General features: G+C 38.7%; 1 long non-coding RNA gene across 1 annotated transcript in view; it reads left to right on the top strand.

Moving 5' to 3' along the window:
- The window catches only part of LOC104957034 (uncharacterized), a 17,449-nt gene extending 433 nt beyond the window's left edge, over nt 1-17,016 (top strand). Inside the window, exons 2-3 of the long non-coding RNA XR_799622.1 lie at nt 1,472-1,481; nt 16,937-17,016. This is a non-coding gene — a long non-coding RNA (uncharacterized lncRNA). The remainder of the gene's footprint in view (nt 1-1,471; nt 1,482-16,936) is intronic.
- The last annotated feature ends 1,301 nt before the right edge of the window (nt 17,017-18,317 follow it).

Genomic DNA, 18,317 nt, shown 5'->3' with positions numbered 1-18,317 from the left:
ATATAAAGTGTTACCATAACCTAACCCCCTAACCCTAACCCTGCCTTTCCTTGTTGTTAGTTTTAGACAACAAATGACAAGTCTAGGAATAGACTGACTATTGAGTATACAATTAATTGTTGCCCTGTATCAGTTAAGAGCATCCGAAAAAAAAAATCTAAATTTCATGGTGTTGTTCAGTTACAAACAACTTTTCATTAGTTAAATCCCATGACAAATAAAACCTGTTCACCTTTATCAGTAGTTGCCAATCTTAAACTATTATAACATTCTCCACTGAATTCTTTAACTCTCTTAATGTAAAAAGGCAAATAACTGCATTCAAGCCTCTAATTAAGTTTCTAAAGGTTGTTGGAGTGCTGAACTGACTGCAACTCTATTGACTTGGAAAGGTTGCAATGAACTTCCCCATCTATAAGAGAGGAATAATGCAGTTTATTTACACTTAACCATCACTCACATCCTTCCACCTCCTCCTCCTCCTCCCTTTCCTCCCTCTTTCCTCTAAGTAATGGATGAACTGGCATGTGGGAGTCCTGCTATAGAGAGTGAATCCACTTTTTGTTGAGATCATACACTGCTTGTTGTCCCTGTACCTGTGCCGTTGTCTTCCGTACTCCAGACAATTCAAGAGTGATTGTTACATCCCTGCTGTCTGCAGGAAAGACCTCAAGGCCAAGTGATGAAGGGTTGCTTGAAGTTTGGCTGGCAAGCTTTCTCTTGTTCTGCGATAGCATGCCTATTTTTTCCAGTTTAGATAGGACAGTATGACATTGTGACCTGCACCTATTTTTCACCCTTATCCTCTGACATCCCAAATAGAGTATTGTGCGGATGAATTACTCTGTCGTCCAACCTGCCTCCTGGTCTGTTACTCCCTGTGAACACGGCAGCTGCCATGTCAGTGCAGAAAACTAAGGCTGACAGCAGGGGCTGTGATACTGACCCAGGTACAGAGTGATGACAGAGGTTCAAGTGATGCCTCATGAATAAACCATCTGAGGATTATGATTAGAAAGGCAAACACTACACACTGGTTTACACTTGAACCAATATGTTGAAAAAATAGTAATTGGAAATCTCAAGCCTGCAATTTAGGGGTGGCAGTTCCATGACACAGTATTCAAGGTGCACACTGTTTTGTACCCACAGAAAAGAGTGCCAAACATTGCTCCACCTATAACAGAAGCACGGTCATAGGCCCAGCTCTGCAGTATCAGAGTGAATTGTTTTGACCATGGACGGTTCCCTCACCGCTAAAAGCCCCGTTGCAGACCTTTTGAGAGCTCCACAACTCAAAGTTACCTTCTAAAGCTGGGCATACACAACATTTAAAAGGTTCCCACATCAAGGGTTACAAATAATGTTCATTAAAAGAGCATATTGCACTAATTGTCTTCCAAGTTAACATTTTTACCTGTGTTATTTACTATCGGCCATCATAATTATCCTAAAAATAAACAGGAGACAGAGAATTGCAGGTTGCTAAATACAAAGAAGACCTTCATATCCAACCAAGAAAAACATACTTGGATTATAATCTTACTGTTTTAAACTGGCATTTGGAGAAAGTATTGAATGGAATTTACCTGTAGTACTTTACTTTAAGTGCACAGAGCAGATTGTGATTTATTGAAGCAGTGTAAAACCACATTTTTCAGAAAGAAAACACCACATGGATCAATATTAGTTCCACTCATATACCTTCATAATGATTCATTATTATTTTTGTATTCATCCACTGCCAGCATCAGGGTATTGCCTGTAGTCACCTCTGACTTCAGTTCACTCACACAGTCTATGCCCGCTATCTGCCCTGTTCATTATTTTGTAAATGGTTTATGTACACTGGTATGGAATTCACCATGCAATGGTGCCAAGCTCACATGAAACACATTTTTCCCCAAACCTACTGAATTGTAAATGAAAACAAAATAGGTTCTATACTGGCAAACAAATGGCATGCATTGAAATGTTAACTCTGGCAAGCTTTAGGCCATGCTTATTAGATCTGTCACTTTTCCAAAAAACAGTTGCTGCTGTTGTTTCTAATGCTAAGAAAGGAATATGGCTGTATAAGTGAGCCAAGCGCCTTGCTGTATTTGGGTCAACATATTCTCTCTTTACTTTCGTGGCCTCAGCTTCATACAGGCAAGACATAAGGCACTGATGTACAATTTGCCTTCCAGATGCACAGAGGTGTTGTTTTTCCAACCCGCACATAAAGTATTTCAGAAACCTTCCATTTGCCAAAGTGGTGCAGGATTTCTGATATATATATATATATATATATATACAGTATGTGCCCTCCACCACACACAAACTCAGTCAAGGTCAGCAGTGAATGCATGCATGTTTTTCTTTCACACTTCAGCTGTCAGAGATGCACCTACAGTCCATCCAGAATAACAAAACCCCAATTGTATTTGTCCAATTGTTGTTATTGTTATATACCTCTAAAATAAAGCAAGTGAATCAATTTGTGAGGTATTCTTCCCCACATGACCACAGCACCTAAGGCTTGTAAATTGATGCCGGAAATTACATGTTCAGACATGTTATTTTAGATGCTTTCATGGTATATATCAAGATACCACTGCTGTGAAGTCTTAGTGTCGTTAAGGGCAATGTAGCCCCTATAACTCTCCTCCATCCCTGTTTGTCCTATGATCTTCTCGGAGAGATTGGGGGAACTATTTTCACGCCTGGAATAGACTGAGCAGCGGACCAGTGGGTGATGTTTGTGGAATGCATCAGCAATATCCAGCCTGTTGAAATGTCAGCGACAGGCAGCAACACAATACTCCCACATATCGGCGCTGATCCCAGTGGGCAATGTAATAGAGCTTCGACATTTAAAAAACAATGCCAGAGAATATCGCGCAACCAAGATGTACTAGTTAGATCCGACATGTAATTGTGGTCACACTTGTTCCTTTGCCATGCAAAATGCCTTTTTAATTAATGCTGTTTTGTAATGGATGCTCAATTAAAGAAAGACACATTTCTGCAGGGTTTGTGTGTTTTGCATAGGGACCAAGAGTTTTTGTTCTCCTGTCTGCCTGTACTAACGCACACAAAAGCACCATCAAAAGTGAAGAATGCTCATATGACAGTGATGAATGGCTTGTTTAAAAGCATGAATAGCTCTCAACTCTACAGAATACTGGTGTGCCCATATAAGGGGCTTGATCATGTGGCATGTAATTGCTTTGATGAGGGACATGCATAATTGCAGCTAATTATTTTCAGATTGTTGATGAAATCAAGTGTTTCCTGAACAGAGGGAAGTACATTCAAACCATTGGAATGGTGCCCTTGCAGTTAACTTCCACCATCCTGTGTCTTTGTGAGGCATTGAGTTTTGGCAAATGTACATTCAATCACATGCATGTGTGTAATTTAGTTTGGAATATTAGAGAAGCAAGAAAGTGGCCATACATGAACAGAACCTGGAGTCTCCATTAGTTGCTTTGGTTTCCCTGCCAACGTTATTGATGGCAGACGGAATGTCTCCAAGGCGTCATGCACCCATGTGTGACAGAATAAGAGACGGCTTCCTCTGTGAGAAAATATTGCTGTGTTTATCAGTCAGCACAGTAAGCCACCATAAGAGGCATTCTGTTGCATACTGTACGTAATTGGCGTGTAGCAATGCCTCCTTCGCCCTGATTGCTTCCACCTGCACTGTCCCCTGTTGTCCCTTTTGACAGAGCAGTTTGACAGATAGATCACAAAGATGCACAATCATTGCATGCTAGGGCCTGGGATGGAGTGCGCCCATTATTCTAAAGCAAAGCTGTCTAGCGGGGCAAGGCCTGAGCGCCACATGGTGCTGTGATAGATGGGGACCATTAATCAAGGCAGGACAGGGCCCTGAGATTGATGTGCAGAAATTCAAATGCTCAAGCAGCATTTGGAAGATTAAGGCTGTGTGGGCAAGGTTAGGAGGCTACCTTTCTGTTGTGGAGACACGTATGGTGGTGGAGCCACAGCCCAGGGGTGATGTGGTATGGGCCTATAGGGAACGCTCTGTAATGCCCTATTGTGCTGCTTTCAATGCTCTTTTCCTATAAGGCTCTCGCACGTTTCATATTGAATCAGATTCCCTACATTTGTCATTGTTCCAGTCACTGTATGTCCTTGTTGTTGAAGTCTTCTCAGGATCAAATATAATTATTTTAGATTCCATTCACTGAACTGAGTACACATAAACATTTCCCCATACACTTTACGGATTAAAGGCATGCGTATATGAAAACAAGTGTTTATCATAGCATAGTACAGGGGGTTTGTGTTTTTTAAAGATCAGAGAACAGACACTTTTACATATTTTAAATAGCTTTGTTGAATATTTGATTTTGCTAGGACCTATAACGTTGCTTTGGTAAATACACAAAAACATACTCAAGCTTTCTGAATAGACTTAGACAATGTTACCACAATTTGAAATTGCTGCCTAAAGAAATACCTTATGAAGGACCACAGCTGTTTTTAGACCATCCAATCATACCATGTTAAAGCACGCATGGGAGTAATACTGTATATTGGCATTGTTGTTTTTCTATTTACATTTTTCAGTTGTTTCAATGTTATCATCGGATGATCTGAATAGGTCTACTACGTATGACATTAACTTGATGGCATGCAGATGCTTCAATTCCTAAATGTTCACCTTTTTCTGAGATAAAAATGAGAAGGTGAGAGATTCAGCTTCACAAATGCGCAATAAACAGAGAGTGAAGACAAACTGGTTAGAAAACGTTCCGTGCTTTTCCTCCAGGCACTGTGAGTCATGCTGAAAAATACCTACAGCATTTATATTGCTACAAATATAGTACAGCAAACTTTTTTTAAATGTCATTCAGACAGCTGAACTATTTTTGGTGTGGTTTTGTTGAACCTGTTTTCATCAAACACTGTTTTATTCTGTGAGTGCTGGCCAGTCATATTTAAAGTGTCTCATCTAATTTCTCTGCTACCATCTAACCTCATGCATCATCTGACAAATCAGCACAGATGGCTAAGACTATGCTGTTGCCTCGATAATTTTATGCAATCAAATGTGTTATTAACATGTTGCTAACACACAATAGAAAGCATTGGACTCCACAAATAGCACCAAGGCTGTTAAACAAATTATTTTCCCCAAAAAATTACACTTCCTTTTGAATAAAAAAAAGAAAAAATATTGTGGTATGATTTTATGTGTGGGCCTGTACCAAAAAAGCAGAACAACACGTTTTAATTTAAAATTGTATTTTGACACATATTTGACCTAAACCTAATCAAGTGCCTCCTCTGGTTAGTATTCAGCTGTACTGCTAATACATTCGGGTGAATGTGGAACTGAAATCAATATCAAAGAGACCAGTTTAAAAATGGTACATGATCAAATGTGATATAATTGTCCCACAAATCAGTAAATTATGTAAATTACACAACATTTATCCAAAACTCAAACTAACATTAGCCACACTAACACTACTGAAGTCTGTAGCAGCACATCTAATTGTATCACTAATAAGTAGTGCTGAACGATTAATTGATTTTAAATAAAAATCGCAATTTGAAATGATGCAATTATCAAATCGCAAAGCCTGCGATTTATTTTAGTTTTTTAGTTTTGGTTTTTTTCTTCTTATGTGTCTGTCATCCACACCAATCAGAAGTGCTGTGCTCCACATGTACCAGTCATTGTTAACCAATCAGAAGTGGCCCATGATAGTAGTTCAATCAGGAGAGACGTGATGTATGAAATACATGTTTATTACCGGGACACATAATATGAATGAATAGTGATTGACAGATTATAATAGTGATTGACGGATTATAACAAGTGAATGAAATGGTGTATGGCGATTAGGCCCCGGTTTGCAGGATAATCATTCAGGAGGGGAAAAACCGCTCCGATGAACCCCCCGGGGTCTAGACACTGGTGGTGCTGATAAGTAGGTCCGGTCTGAAGGGAGAAGGTTTTAGCTTGGCCATGTCTTAGGAGACAGGAGGCGAAGGGGTGGAGGAGGGTTGCGCGTTGCCTCCTGAAATGACAGCTGACGGAGAGGGAAGAGCAGATTTAAAGGGGTTAGCGGGTGCAATGATAGGCTTGTGAGAATGGGGGGAAGTGATTGGCTAGCTGGGGAGTGACGCCCCCGATCACTTATTGAGAGAGGAGACAGTATTGAAATGACGTGTAACAGACAGAGGATATTGGTCTTCCTGACTGAACTTGCGCTGAGCTTCATGTGATCCAATCATCTGCCAAGTATTTTTGAAATACTTTTCTAAATGGCTTCCAATGGAGCTTTCCTAGATGGTTTAGTGAAACAAACCATCTGAGATATGGCAGCATTTTACAATAAACTTCTGTTTGGTCGCTTAAAAACAAATATCCCAAATCTAATCGCAATCGCAATATCTGTCAGAAAAATCGCAATTAAATCATTTCCTCAAATCGTGCAGCCCTTCTAATAAGGACACCTTTTTGTTTGTAAAGGGAATATTGTGTTAATTTGGTATAATATAATAAGGATAAGGTTAAAAGCTAACCTTTAGAGTCGGGTATGTTTTAATAGTATGGCATCAGATTTGACACCATTCCCATCTTGTAGCATCTAGAAGTACTGGTCAATATATTTATTGTATATTTGTATATGATTTCCAATAATGTTTATAGATTAATGCGAGCATGTAGAACATTTCGGCAGCCCCAGTTGAAGTGAAAAAGAGACACTGGCCCTGAATGTCACAGATTTAACTTAGTGCTCTGGATCACCGCCGCTGCATGCAGCTATCATGAGTGCTTACTCATTTACAGCCCAGTTGGTTGCGAACTGAAATTTAAAACCTGACCCACCTTCATTTCATAAAGCTGCTCATTATAATCTGAGAGTACAATATTAGTAGGTAATTAATTGCAAAGAGGATCTCGTTTAGGGTTACATCATGTAATGCGAGTGTGACTATGACAGAGTTGCTTAAGCAAAGGATAAATCATTATTTAGAGGTAATACTATATGTCTTCCATTTGAATGGGTACATTTAGCTGACAACACTGACATATCCTGGATTCAAAGACTGGAATACCATGTGGCACTAGCACATTTATCTACATATTGTTAGACGGTGACACACTTTGAAATGCTATTATTAAGGATACAATCAAACACATCTCTACTAGTATATATAGTATAGTATATATGTGTTTAATGTGCTTCAGGTGGCTTAAATTCTCTTGGGCATCCAGCTAAGGCAAGAAGTAATACAGTAGAGGCTATAAAGTACAAGATAACTAGGAGAGACGGCTTGTGAATATGATTCAAAACCAGACCAGGGCCATTTCCAAGCAGAAAGCCGTCATCTGGCTTTGACAAAATGAAATACATCAAGAAAGCCCTGAAAAATCCAGCTTTATCATTTTTATATTGTTCCCATGACAAGAAAGACCTTCAGCAACTCTTAACCCATCCACAGAAGCATCATCCCTGGCTATCTTTCCCCCAGGGAAGACTTAAGCCATTAGAGGAGAGGGAGTGAGATTGAGGGAGAGGGAAAGATACTGAGAGCCAGATCGAGGAAGAGGTTATGAAGTGAAAGCAGCCAGCACTTCTGATGAATATTTCCAAAGGGAAAGTGCAAGCAGAGGTACACACATCAATCATTTGCAAAAACAAGCCTGAGGGAATGTGGAGAGGATAATGCTCTCACTACAATATTTCCTGTTTTTCTATTTTTATTCACTGATTTGACAAACTCTATTCTAGGAAACAAACAATATGTTCTGCACGTATCATGGTGTAAAGAGTAGTTCCTCTTTGAATAAGATGTGGTCATATATTATTTGAAGAAGATAACCCTCTAAAAATGTAGAATAAGTTATCCCCACCAAGTTGGTGACCACTGAAAGAGAAATAATCTGTGTGTCTTTATGCTATGTTATATGTCCCATCCCTCTGTATCCACTGCCACCTACTTTCTGGAACCAAATGATGTTGTTGTGCGGAAACGATTAATTTATTGTTGGTTAGTCAATGTATGAGTAATTAACAACAATTTTGGTAATTGATCAAGCAAGAATAATAACCTCTTTCTTGTTCTCAATTGTCAATATTTCTTAATTTTCCCTTTTTGTCATTGCCATTTCATTATCCTTCTTTTTGGCGCTCCTTTCCTTATTTACACTGGAAATTGGGCATTTTTTCACTTTTTTCTAATTCTATATATACTCACAGAAATTGAATTAAATACTTAAAAAACATTAACAAAATCATTTTAATAATGAAAAGTGTCTGTAGTTAAGCTTGATGCTGGTTTTCGGGCATTTTGTGGTTATTTGACAAATAATTCAGACCGTGCCATTTGGCAAGTCACTGTGTGGATTATTGCCTTGCATGACCTCTTGTTTCTTGCTGGTTAACAGGTAACGGATGTCAGTGACAGCCGATTGCATGTGGTGACTTTCCTTTTCGCCAATTCTGGGCACTGGGCACAGTGGGCAGAGACTGACAGTCCTACCTTTATATTATACTGATATCATACAGTATGAAACAATATCAATCTCACTGATAGGTAAAACATACATGCAATAAAACAATGCTAAAATATGTTTAGAGACACTGCAAGGTATGCATGGTTTGAATACAACAGAGCAATCCATATTGAATGGTGTTATGAGAGATGGTAGTGTGCTCTTTTAAAATACTGTTCAACATGTGTTTTAAGTGAGAGGAACATTAAAGTAACATTTAAATGTAAAATGTATATGGTGGGTTCATGAACAATGTTACTGATGTATTCTATTCAGTGACTTGGGAAAAGAGCCCACAAATACTGTTCCCATACATTTTAAATAACGTAGTAGTAGTCATTCACATGTGTCTCTAATGTGTCTCACAAGACATTGTGGATTCCTTCATCAAAGTACACAGAAATGTAGTAAACGACTGAAAAAAACAAGTTTATTAAAAGTAGGGTGGAGCTGACCTCTTTACAAATACTTGCACAATGTTTACCAGACCAATACTAAACTATACAGGATGAACAGAAGCATTATATGATTTTTAAATGGAATTTGTGTTGTAGTCTCTCTGTAAGATTGTGCTTCATACTTTGCCATAGTAACTCTCCTGCCGTACGCTTATCCGATGCACAGGACATCTCCGCTTTTGCAAATTGGACCACCGTTTGACTTACTATGACCCCATTGAGCTCTCTGCAGAATCTAGTTAGTCCACATTTCTTGTCTTTGTTTCACTTTTTTCTGCCCACATTTGTAGAAAGTAAACAATGCAGTATTTCAATTTCAAATGCAGGCAGGTAGAAAGGGAGGGAGGAGATCTCAGAAACTGTAACCCCATTGCTCCCTCTCTCTCTGCAAGCGAGAACAAGTGGACTGCCAAAGGGAGAGAGGTACCAAAAATTGCTTCTGTTGAATGCACTTCTACGCCTTTATTGCTTCCTGTAATTGCTTCTCTGAGAGGTAACTGGTCTTCTCTTGTCCATACTTTTTACCGTTGAAGGATTGTACCCTACAAACAGGGAGCAAACCACACCTGAATCATGAATCCCATTTGAAAAAACAAGCCAACGTTGAATGTTTTCAACATGACAGCGACTGAAAGGTCTCATCCTACTACCAACACATAACTGAACTTTTTTTGAAAAGACACACAGATCTATTTCCAGATCCATCATACTTGATGAGTGTATCTCAGCAGTTTTCAGTGCTTAATGTGAATAATACTATAATCCTGCATCCACAGATCCATACATTGCCCTGCCCTAGTCTGATCTCTTGCAAGCATATTTTAAATGGTTCAAGCATGCAGCTTTGTGCTCAGAGAGAATACTAGAGCAGATTATAATAATATGATGGACTAAGTCTAACATCTTTTCAAAGATATAAGGTTAAGGGTGCACTCCCTCACCTCATTCTTTATCGGTGTGTGTCTGCGTGGGTGTGTGCGCGGTGTGTTGATGGAGCAAAGCTCTAACGCTGTGAGGGTTAGAAGTTTAATCCCTATTGGGAGCAACGATGCTAATGATGCATGCACTTACTGCATGATGAACGCAATGGAAATTAAACATGGAGCGAGTGGCATATATTAACTAGCTAATTTAAGAGGAAATCGAGGTAAGCCCTCAAAGAATGGTTTCATCCTTGTCTCCAGGTGTTCAATAAAAAGGTTTTGTAGAACACACTGATATCCAGGGATTAGAGATTACTGTCACTACAGTGGATTTCCTTTGGTTGGAAACCAGAGAGGCAGCAGACTATGACAATATGAGGGCAGAGTAAATATTCTGAAAAAAGGGTTGGGGGTTGTAAACGCAGGGAAACGCAACAAAGTGTGTGTTTGATAAAGGCCAAAAACATACTGCCAAAAAGAAACATGTGACAAATGCGGACATTGAAACTCATACGCCGGTAAAGCTGGAAAACCTTTATTCTTATGGAGTAAAGAGTTTTCCTCGCGATTCAGAAGTAAAGTATTTACATGCCACATTAGTGCTGAGGTCAAATCCTGCCTCTATATCTTATATTAGATCAGTGGAATTTGATATATCATGTATGAATTAATAATTGTGACCTTTAATTACAGTCTTCTAAATTAACCGGCTATCCTGATTCAGGCCTCCCTGGAAGCCATCAGCTGATGCACTTGGCATTAGATTCTGGGTGTGAACTTTCCCTGCTTTACAGCTAAATTAAAGGCAAAGTAGGTTAGTGCTTTCAAGGGCATTTATTATTAATGTATGTTATTAAGCATTGTTAATTGATTAACTGTCCATAAGACATGCATTACTCTAGAAGTTGCTCAGCTGTATCTACATTTATTAAAGATGAAAAAAGCAGTTAAAATAATATTTCAATGTCAACAATGTCTATTAAAGCACTTATGAATATTTATGTATGTCTACTCATGGTGGCTGGCATCAGCAATGCATATGTGGTAGCCAAGAACTGACCACAGAAAATAAGTATACATAAGTAGTGCAGAAAGGGAAGCAGAGCTAATATTTCAATATGGAACAACAAATGCATTTAGAATGCTGGCACTGCATTTGTCAAGCAGCTATAAGTGGTTGAAGGTCTTAGCCATTGCATTGTTCAATGTTGATGCACATATTCTCATGTGTTATCCCCTACTTGTCATGCCTACATTGTGGTTGGGTTATGAATACCTCCATTACAAAGTGCGCTTTCAGCTTGAGTCTCCATTACTCAATATATATAGTTAATATGGGATTTTGTTTTAACAATCTATTAGCTAAAGTGGACTTGCAACTTAGAATGTGGAATAACAAATTAAATCTCAGTATTTAGCATTAAATACATACTTTATGAATATTAAAACTCTGTATCGATTAGTAATCCTACTAATCGATACAGAGTTAAAGTGTATCTGCTTGCAAATGTATCCAACCTTATATTAAGTTGTAGAAGATTTATTAATGCACTACATTTACACATGGTCTCCTACAGTTTAGTTGGGTTTAATCGAGCCATACAGTATACGAGTTTGATGAAAATAGGTCATATATTCTAAAACACAAAGGTAGCTTGAAAGGAATTTGCAATCCCCCCCCCCTCCCCCCTATTTTCTGGAGTTCCCTGCTATTCAGGTAACCTAGTTTTTACACTTAAATTGATTTAAAATGATATATACAGTGTCTGAATATGTGTGTAATTACAGTATAGCCTGCCTGCACATGTTCAAATCAGCTGCACTTAATTCATCGCTCATTGCATGTGCTCATCAACCGTTTTTCCCATACAGACAGTGTGCCATATGCAAATACTTTACACTTTTATTCATATTATATGATATTTTTGTATTCTTATGTTTCTCAAATGATTTGTTCTTCGGTTGGAGAAACAATGTGTGGAATGAAAATACAGGTTTTCTTTCTAAACTTGGTAGGGTTGATTTTCTGTCTAAGAGAAAGCATTGGTAAAATCAGATTGGGTACTGACAAAATATAAACAAATCACGATACAGTAAAGAAAATAGGAGGACATACATTTATCACTTCATGCATGAGGCTCATTGTTGTTTCTCATTCCAGTGGTAGTTTTGGCTGTGATGGAAAGCTGTCTGTTTACATGTGTGCACATATGAAACACATGTTTATTTATATTTGTGTTCTGTTGAGATTGAGCAGCCTGGAGTGGAAACTGCAGCAACCAAATAGTTTTCAGCAGGTGGTGTTTGCACAATGAATATGCCGTGTCTCTGAGTTCCACTCCCTGTTTGAAGGCCTGGAAGCAACAATATCCATCTCTAGTCCTCTTCTTACATGCCTATCATTGTTGCTGTCACTCCTGTAGTTGCCTGTTCCTGGCATTTTGCATTTTAACATTTTTAATTTAGTCATCTTCTTTGCCAAGCACACTGCATTTAATTTGTGATGAAGGAACTGGAGCAGGAGACAAAATGTTCCCAAATTGTGGTTACATAAGTCTGAACTTATTTAGTAAAATGTATATATGAAGATGAGATGCCTCCTGGCTTTGGGGGAGTTAATTAGCATTTTTTTCCCCGGGAAACAAACTGTGGTCTAGTGTAAATTGCAATGCCTTAGATTACACCAGAAAAGAACCGCAACGCTCATTACACTATCACCTAGTGCTTTAACCACTAGGCGGTGCGGGTTCAAAAAACAGTGGTCTAGTTAATACAACATAATAATATCAAACATAATATTACTATTAACTTTATTGTGAAATTAAAACAGAACGGTAAAGAAAAATACAGTTTCAGTCTCTCGATTTGAAGCTTATGCATTTTACCATGAACCTGTATAGACCTGTAGCGGCCCGTCCACACAGCAGCTTTAAAAAAATCTTGAAAATCTTTGAGCTGGGCATGTCTGAAAGCTTGGGGATTTTTTGCAAGCAACGCGACCAACAACCAATCACATGAATCTCCCGCCCCCGACATACAAAGCAATAGCAATGTTAAAACGAAGTAAACTGGATATAAAATCCCCAAACAGGCGAAAACCTACCAGTTTCACCCACTCACTCTGCCACCTCCCTCCATGCCTGGTTCCTCCGGTTTGTATCCCGGTAAGTTATTAGCGACTGGTCATAAAGAACCGGGTGATTTGCTACAGCAATAACTAATTTCTCCTCCACTTTCAGGAATATAGAAAATGAACTGCGGTCTGGCTCTCCCAGCTTGCACGCGGTTTGATTGGCTAGCGCTTGTACTGTCATATTTGCATAAACGGGATTTGATTGGCTGACGCTTCCACCTCAGCTTCAAAAGTTGAACATTGCTCAACTTTTGAATCCTGAAAATCCTGGAAATCCTGGAAATCTTCGCATTGCTTCCCCACAATGCAGTTCGGCGAAAAGCGAGGCAAAGTGACGTCACCCCACTCAAAGTCAATGGGCAGAGAAGCGTTGGAAGCGTTGGAAGATTTTTTAACGCTGCTGTGTAGACGGGCCGTAGCAGTCAACTGCATGAGGAGTTGGAAAGGTAGTTCAGTAAATCAGTAATATCTTTAAAAACTACAAGTCCCTTTCTATCAGCTGTGCACCGTTATGGTGTAAATATAGCCAAGGCACACGNAATGTTTATTTATATAGCCCAATATCACAAATGTTACATTTGTCTCAGTGGACTTCACAGTTTGTACAGAGGGTGTCGTATTGTCATACTGATATTCTGTACAAACTGTGAAGTCCACTGAGACAAATGTAACATTTGTGATATTGGGCTATATAAATAAACATTGATTGATTTGACTCAGTGTCCCATGGCCACATATTGTGGCTGTTGTAAATTAATATCCGGGTTTCTGTGTCTCTGTGCTTCATTTCTTTGCCCCTCCTGGGACTATAGAGCACCTTTCTCACAGAAACGAGTCTGGACTCTGCTCATTTCCCATTAGGAAACTGTCTGCTGCTAAAGGCGAAGAGAGAAGTTAATGTGATTGGACACTTGGAAAGCCTGCCCCAACCGTATATGCAAATAATATATTCCTCCCACTTATAGTGTATTCAACCTGCTTCAGCCCCTTTTCCAGATTGCATTGTACAGCCAGCATTGTCATGAACTCCAGTTACCCAAAATCTGGATTGCAACATGAACTTTCTTTCTCAAAGTTTGAGCATTTATTTTCCAAGTATGTGCATGCCAACAGCCTATTGTGCTTGCCTTGCCAACGAACCATGGTAACAATAATTAACTTATTGTTGTTGAATATTTAATGAACAATGTTTCTACAATTGTGTACTTTGGCACTGCCAAGTAGATTTTTTATAATATGTTGGGTAGGCAGTATGCCGTGCGTAGACCACTTGTGTTTGTTCCTATGCAAATCATTGGACAATTGTCTTATTAAGTATTGGGCAACAATGTGGCTTTGGCTCTAATTATCAATTGTATAATAATATAATTGTCATATGCAATTTTATTGCCTGTTAGATTTGTTTATTTTCAGAAAAATAATAATATTTGCCAATGGGGGTTGTGATGGCTTAGCTCCTACTAGGCACTCTTCCCTGTTGCTTATCTGGCTTTCTTTATACTCTTGTCAAGTGCCCTGTATTACAAGGATGCATCACAAAGGTAACATCTGATAACACATTGTGATAGTACATTACATAGTACATTCTCTGCTTCTTTCTTTTATCTCTTTATTTTTATTTGTCCCCTCAAACAGTATTTCTGTCTTTTTAATCAAGTCTTCAACATCAGGGAACGAGCCATTAGCAGCATCAAGAGATATCCCATTATGATAGGGTAATATTCCCGTTTATTCAGTCACTATCTTCCTGCAGCATTACAGCAATTTCAATAGAGTTGTCAGTCTGCAGTCTCTGTGTACAGTAATTATGATGAAATACTAATTAGGGCAGACCTGACCTGTGCTGAAATGCCCACGTTTTCAAATGTCTACTCCAGATGGCAGCAGGTACAAAGGATGCCTGGGGAAGAGACCTTTTTCAGGCTCTTCTTCATTAGCATAGAGAGGACCTTTCTTATTAAGTGAATATTCTAAACATGTCTCATTTGGTTTAGGTTTCAAATTAGCAATATGGACAATGTGAAAAGATTATGGGTCCCATCTTAAAAAACTCCTGGATTGGGCCAATCATTTTTGTTTTACTGCCAATGCAGACAGGATTTGGTTATGGTTAGGGAAAGTTATTGGTTACAGTTAATACAAATGCAAACTGAGGCTTAAGGCGGCAAATGTTGATCTCCTGCATGACATGTCCTTCAAATCAGGGGATAGCAAGTTTGAGTCCCACTGCAGTCAGCATGTCGTTGTGTCCCTGGGCAAGACACTTCACCCCAAATTGCTCCTGTGAGTATTGTCCACAGTACTGAATGTATGTAAGTCGCTTTAGATAAAAGCGTCTAACAAATGACATGTCATGTAATGTAATATGTGCAACTACATATCAAACTTGATGATGTAGAATATGACATTACAGGTGTTGTCTGAGTGTTCCTATGAGCCCTTTCACTCGGGGTTCACAACTCGCAGTGGGACATATCATTGCATAAAGGTTACATTTTCTCATTTTTGCCACCTTTTGCAGGGACAGAGGCATTCACAGCTTCCAATGTAAACTCCTTGAACTTCTTGGCACCTGTTCCAAACTGTCAAGCTGGCCAGAGGAACATCATCAGCAACTAGCAAGGCATAGAAATGAGCAGTCAGGAGGTCAGTTCTCTGTTTTGTGCTGTGCTGTCTGCATCCAGCTCCCTGACAGCCTATGATACCTGCCACTTAACTGTTCACCGAGGAGAGTGCAGGGAATAGATAAGCCCAGAGATGCACCCAGAATCATACACAAGTCTAGGTCTGAGAAGATACTAAATGAATCGCACATGTCATGAAACTCTTGTTAGATCAGGTCTTAAGTCTGCTGAGGGATTAATTAAGAAATGTAATACAGTACACTATTACCTTATAATCAAGTTGATGCATTAGAAAAAACATTATTGGAGGTAAAGAGGCATCAGAAAGCTTGACAGGTATGCAAACATGATTCCATCATACACACATCTTGTGTTTGTAATACAATTTGTGTCATTGTTTCAGAGTAGACATTGAAAATGTAGCTAACGCACATGACACATGTTTTCATTCAGAGCTGATCCCACCTTTCATTATGAATGAATCTGCCGTTTGATTTGTAAAATAATCATTAGGTTTCAGTGGCGAGCCGTCAGGGCCCTCTAGGCCCTCTCTGAGGCCCTAAGATATTGAAAAAGAAATCCTATTTGAAAACATAAAAAAAAAAATGTTTAGTTATATTTTTCATTAGTTTTTACCAAAATAACTTCATTTAAAGGTGGGGTAGGTCATTTTGGAGAAACCAGCTCGAGTTCGCTAGAATTTGAAAATACACAGCCGGAACAAATCTGCCATTTCCTTACATTAGTGGCACACACAAACGCGCACATGACCAATGAGGGCACAAGATAAGTTTGTGCACAGATGGAAGGCNATTTTGAGTTATTTAGACACAATTAAGACTTATAGTTTTATGTCTTGTTACATAAGAACAGATCATATTTGTTAAGTGTTATTATGGTAGAATTATTATTCTTGTGGTACTACTGCTTTATTAGGCCCATATTGAGCAGAGCATATTAAGACAAAAACTCATGTACAACAACTTCCTTAATTGCAATAAATAAGCACTAATTAGAGGGTTATTGAGGAAAAACTCTCAACTAATGGCTTATTACTTATATAATATGGTCATGTAGAATAAGGCATTAATAAGTGTTTAATTTGTGTACCTTAATATAAAGTATTACCTAAATACAGCAGAAACACTTAATAAAATGGCATTTAAAAACAGGCATTAAAAAGCAAAGATAACTAAATAAACACAACATATATAGAATACATGAAAAAAACCATACTGCAGTGTGGATATAAACAGTTCACTCAAATGCAGCGACAAAAAGATAGGATTTTAGCCTGGATTTAAAAGTAGTAAGAGTTGCAGTGGACCTGCAGGATTCAGGGAGTTTGTTCCAGATAGTCGGGGCATAATAGCTAAAGACTGCTTCTCCATGTTTAGTTCTTACTCTTGGAACAGAGAGCAGACCCGTCCCAGAGGACCTGAGACTCCTGCATGGTTCACAGTTTTGCAGGAGATCGTTCATATAATTTGGTCCTAAACCATTCAGTGCTTTTAAAACCAGCAGCAGTACTTTAAAATAAATAATTTGACGAACTGGAAGCCAGTGTAAAGATTTCAGAATTTGACTGATGTGATTCACTATTTTAGTGTTAGTGAGGACTCGAGCAGCGGCGTTCTCAATTAGCTGCAGCTTTCTAATAGATTTTTTAGAGAGACCTATGAAGACACCATTACAGTAGTCGAGTCTACTGAAAATAAAAGCATGGACAAGTTTTTCCAAATCCTGCTGTGACATTGGTCTTTTAATCCTAGAACTTAAGGTGATAGTATGCAGACTTAATAATTTTTGTAATATGACTGTTACAATTCAGGTCAGAGTCCATCACTACACCTAGATTTCTGGCTTGTCGTTTTGATGTCTGCCGCCTGAAGCTCTGCGATGACTTTTGTTCGTTCCTCCTTTGCTCCAAAAACAATAATCTCAGTTTTATTTTTGTTCAATTGGAGAAAGTTCCTACTCATCCAGTCATTGGTGTGCTCAATGCACTTACTCAGTGTTGTAATTGGAGAATAGTCTCCTGGTGAAATCTTTATATAAATGTGGGTGTCATCTGCATAGCTATGATAACTTCGGTCGTTGTTTTTCATTATTTGAGCCAGTGGTAGCATATAGATATTAAAAAGCAGAGGTCCTAAGATGTAGCCTTGAGGAACCTCATATGTCATATTTGTCAACGCTGATGTGTAGTTGCCTATAGAGACAATGTTTTTTCTATCCTTTAAGTAGGATTCAAACCAATTTAGAACTGTTGCCGAAAGTCCCACCCAGTTTTCTAGTCGGTCTAGCAATATGTTGTGGTCAACAGTATCAAATGCAGCGCGGAGATCTAATAATACTAACACTGAGATTCTGCCACTGTCTGTGTTTAAGTGGATGTCATTGAAGACTTTAACAAGAGCAGTCTCAGTGCTGTGGTTTGGTCGAAAGCCTGACTGGAACACATCAAAACCGTTATTTAAAAGCATGAAATTACTCAGCTGTTGAAAAACAACTTTTTCAATAATTTTGCCTAAAAAAGGGAGGTTTGATATTGGCCTATAATTATTCATTACGGATGCGTCCAGATTATTCTTTTTTAAGAGNTTGGCATACCCCCTCAGTCTCACGGTTCATGCACTTTGGTCACAGCGC

This window comes from Notothenia coriiceps, unplaced genomic scaffold, assembly GCF_000735185.1.
Source record: "Notothenia coriiceps isolate Sejong01 unplaced genomic scaffold, NC01 NC01_scaffold00026424, whole genome shotgun sequence".
In the NCBI taxonomy this organism is placed as follows: domain Eukaryota; kingdom Metazoa; phylum Chordata; class Actinopteri; order Perciformes; family Nototheniidae; genus Notothenia; species Notothenia coriiceps.
The sequence above is the reverse complement of the archived record's forward strand: the minus strand, read 5'-3'. Positions and strand labels throughout refer to the sequence as shown.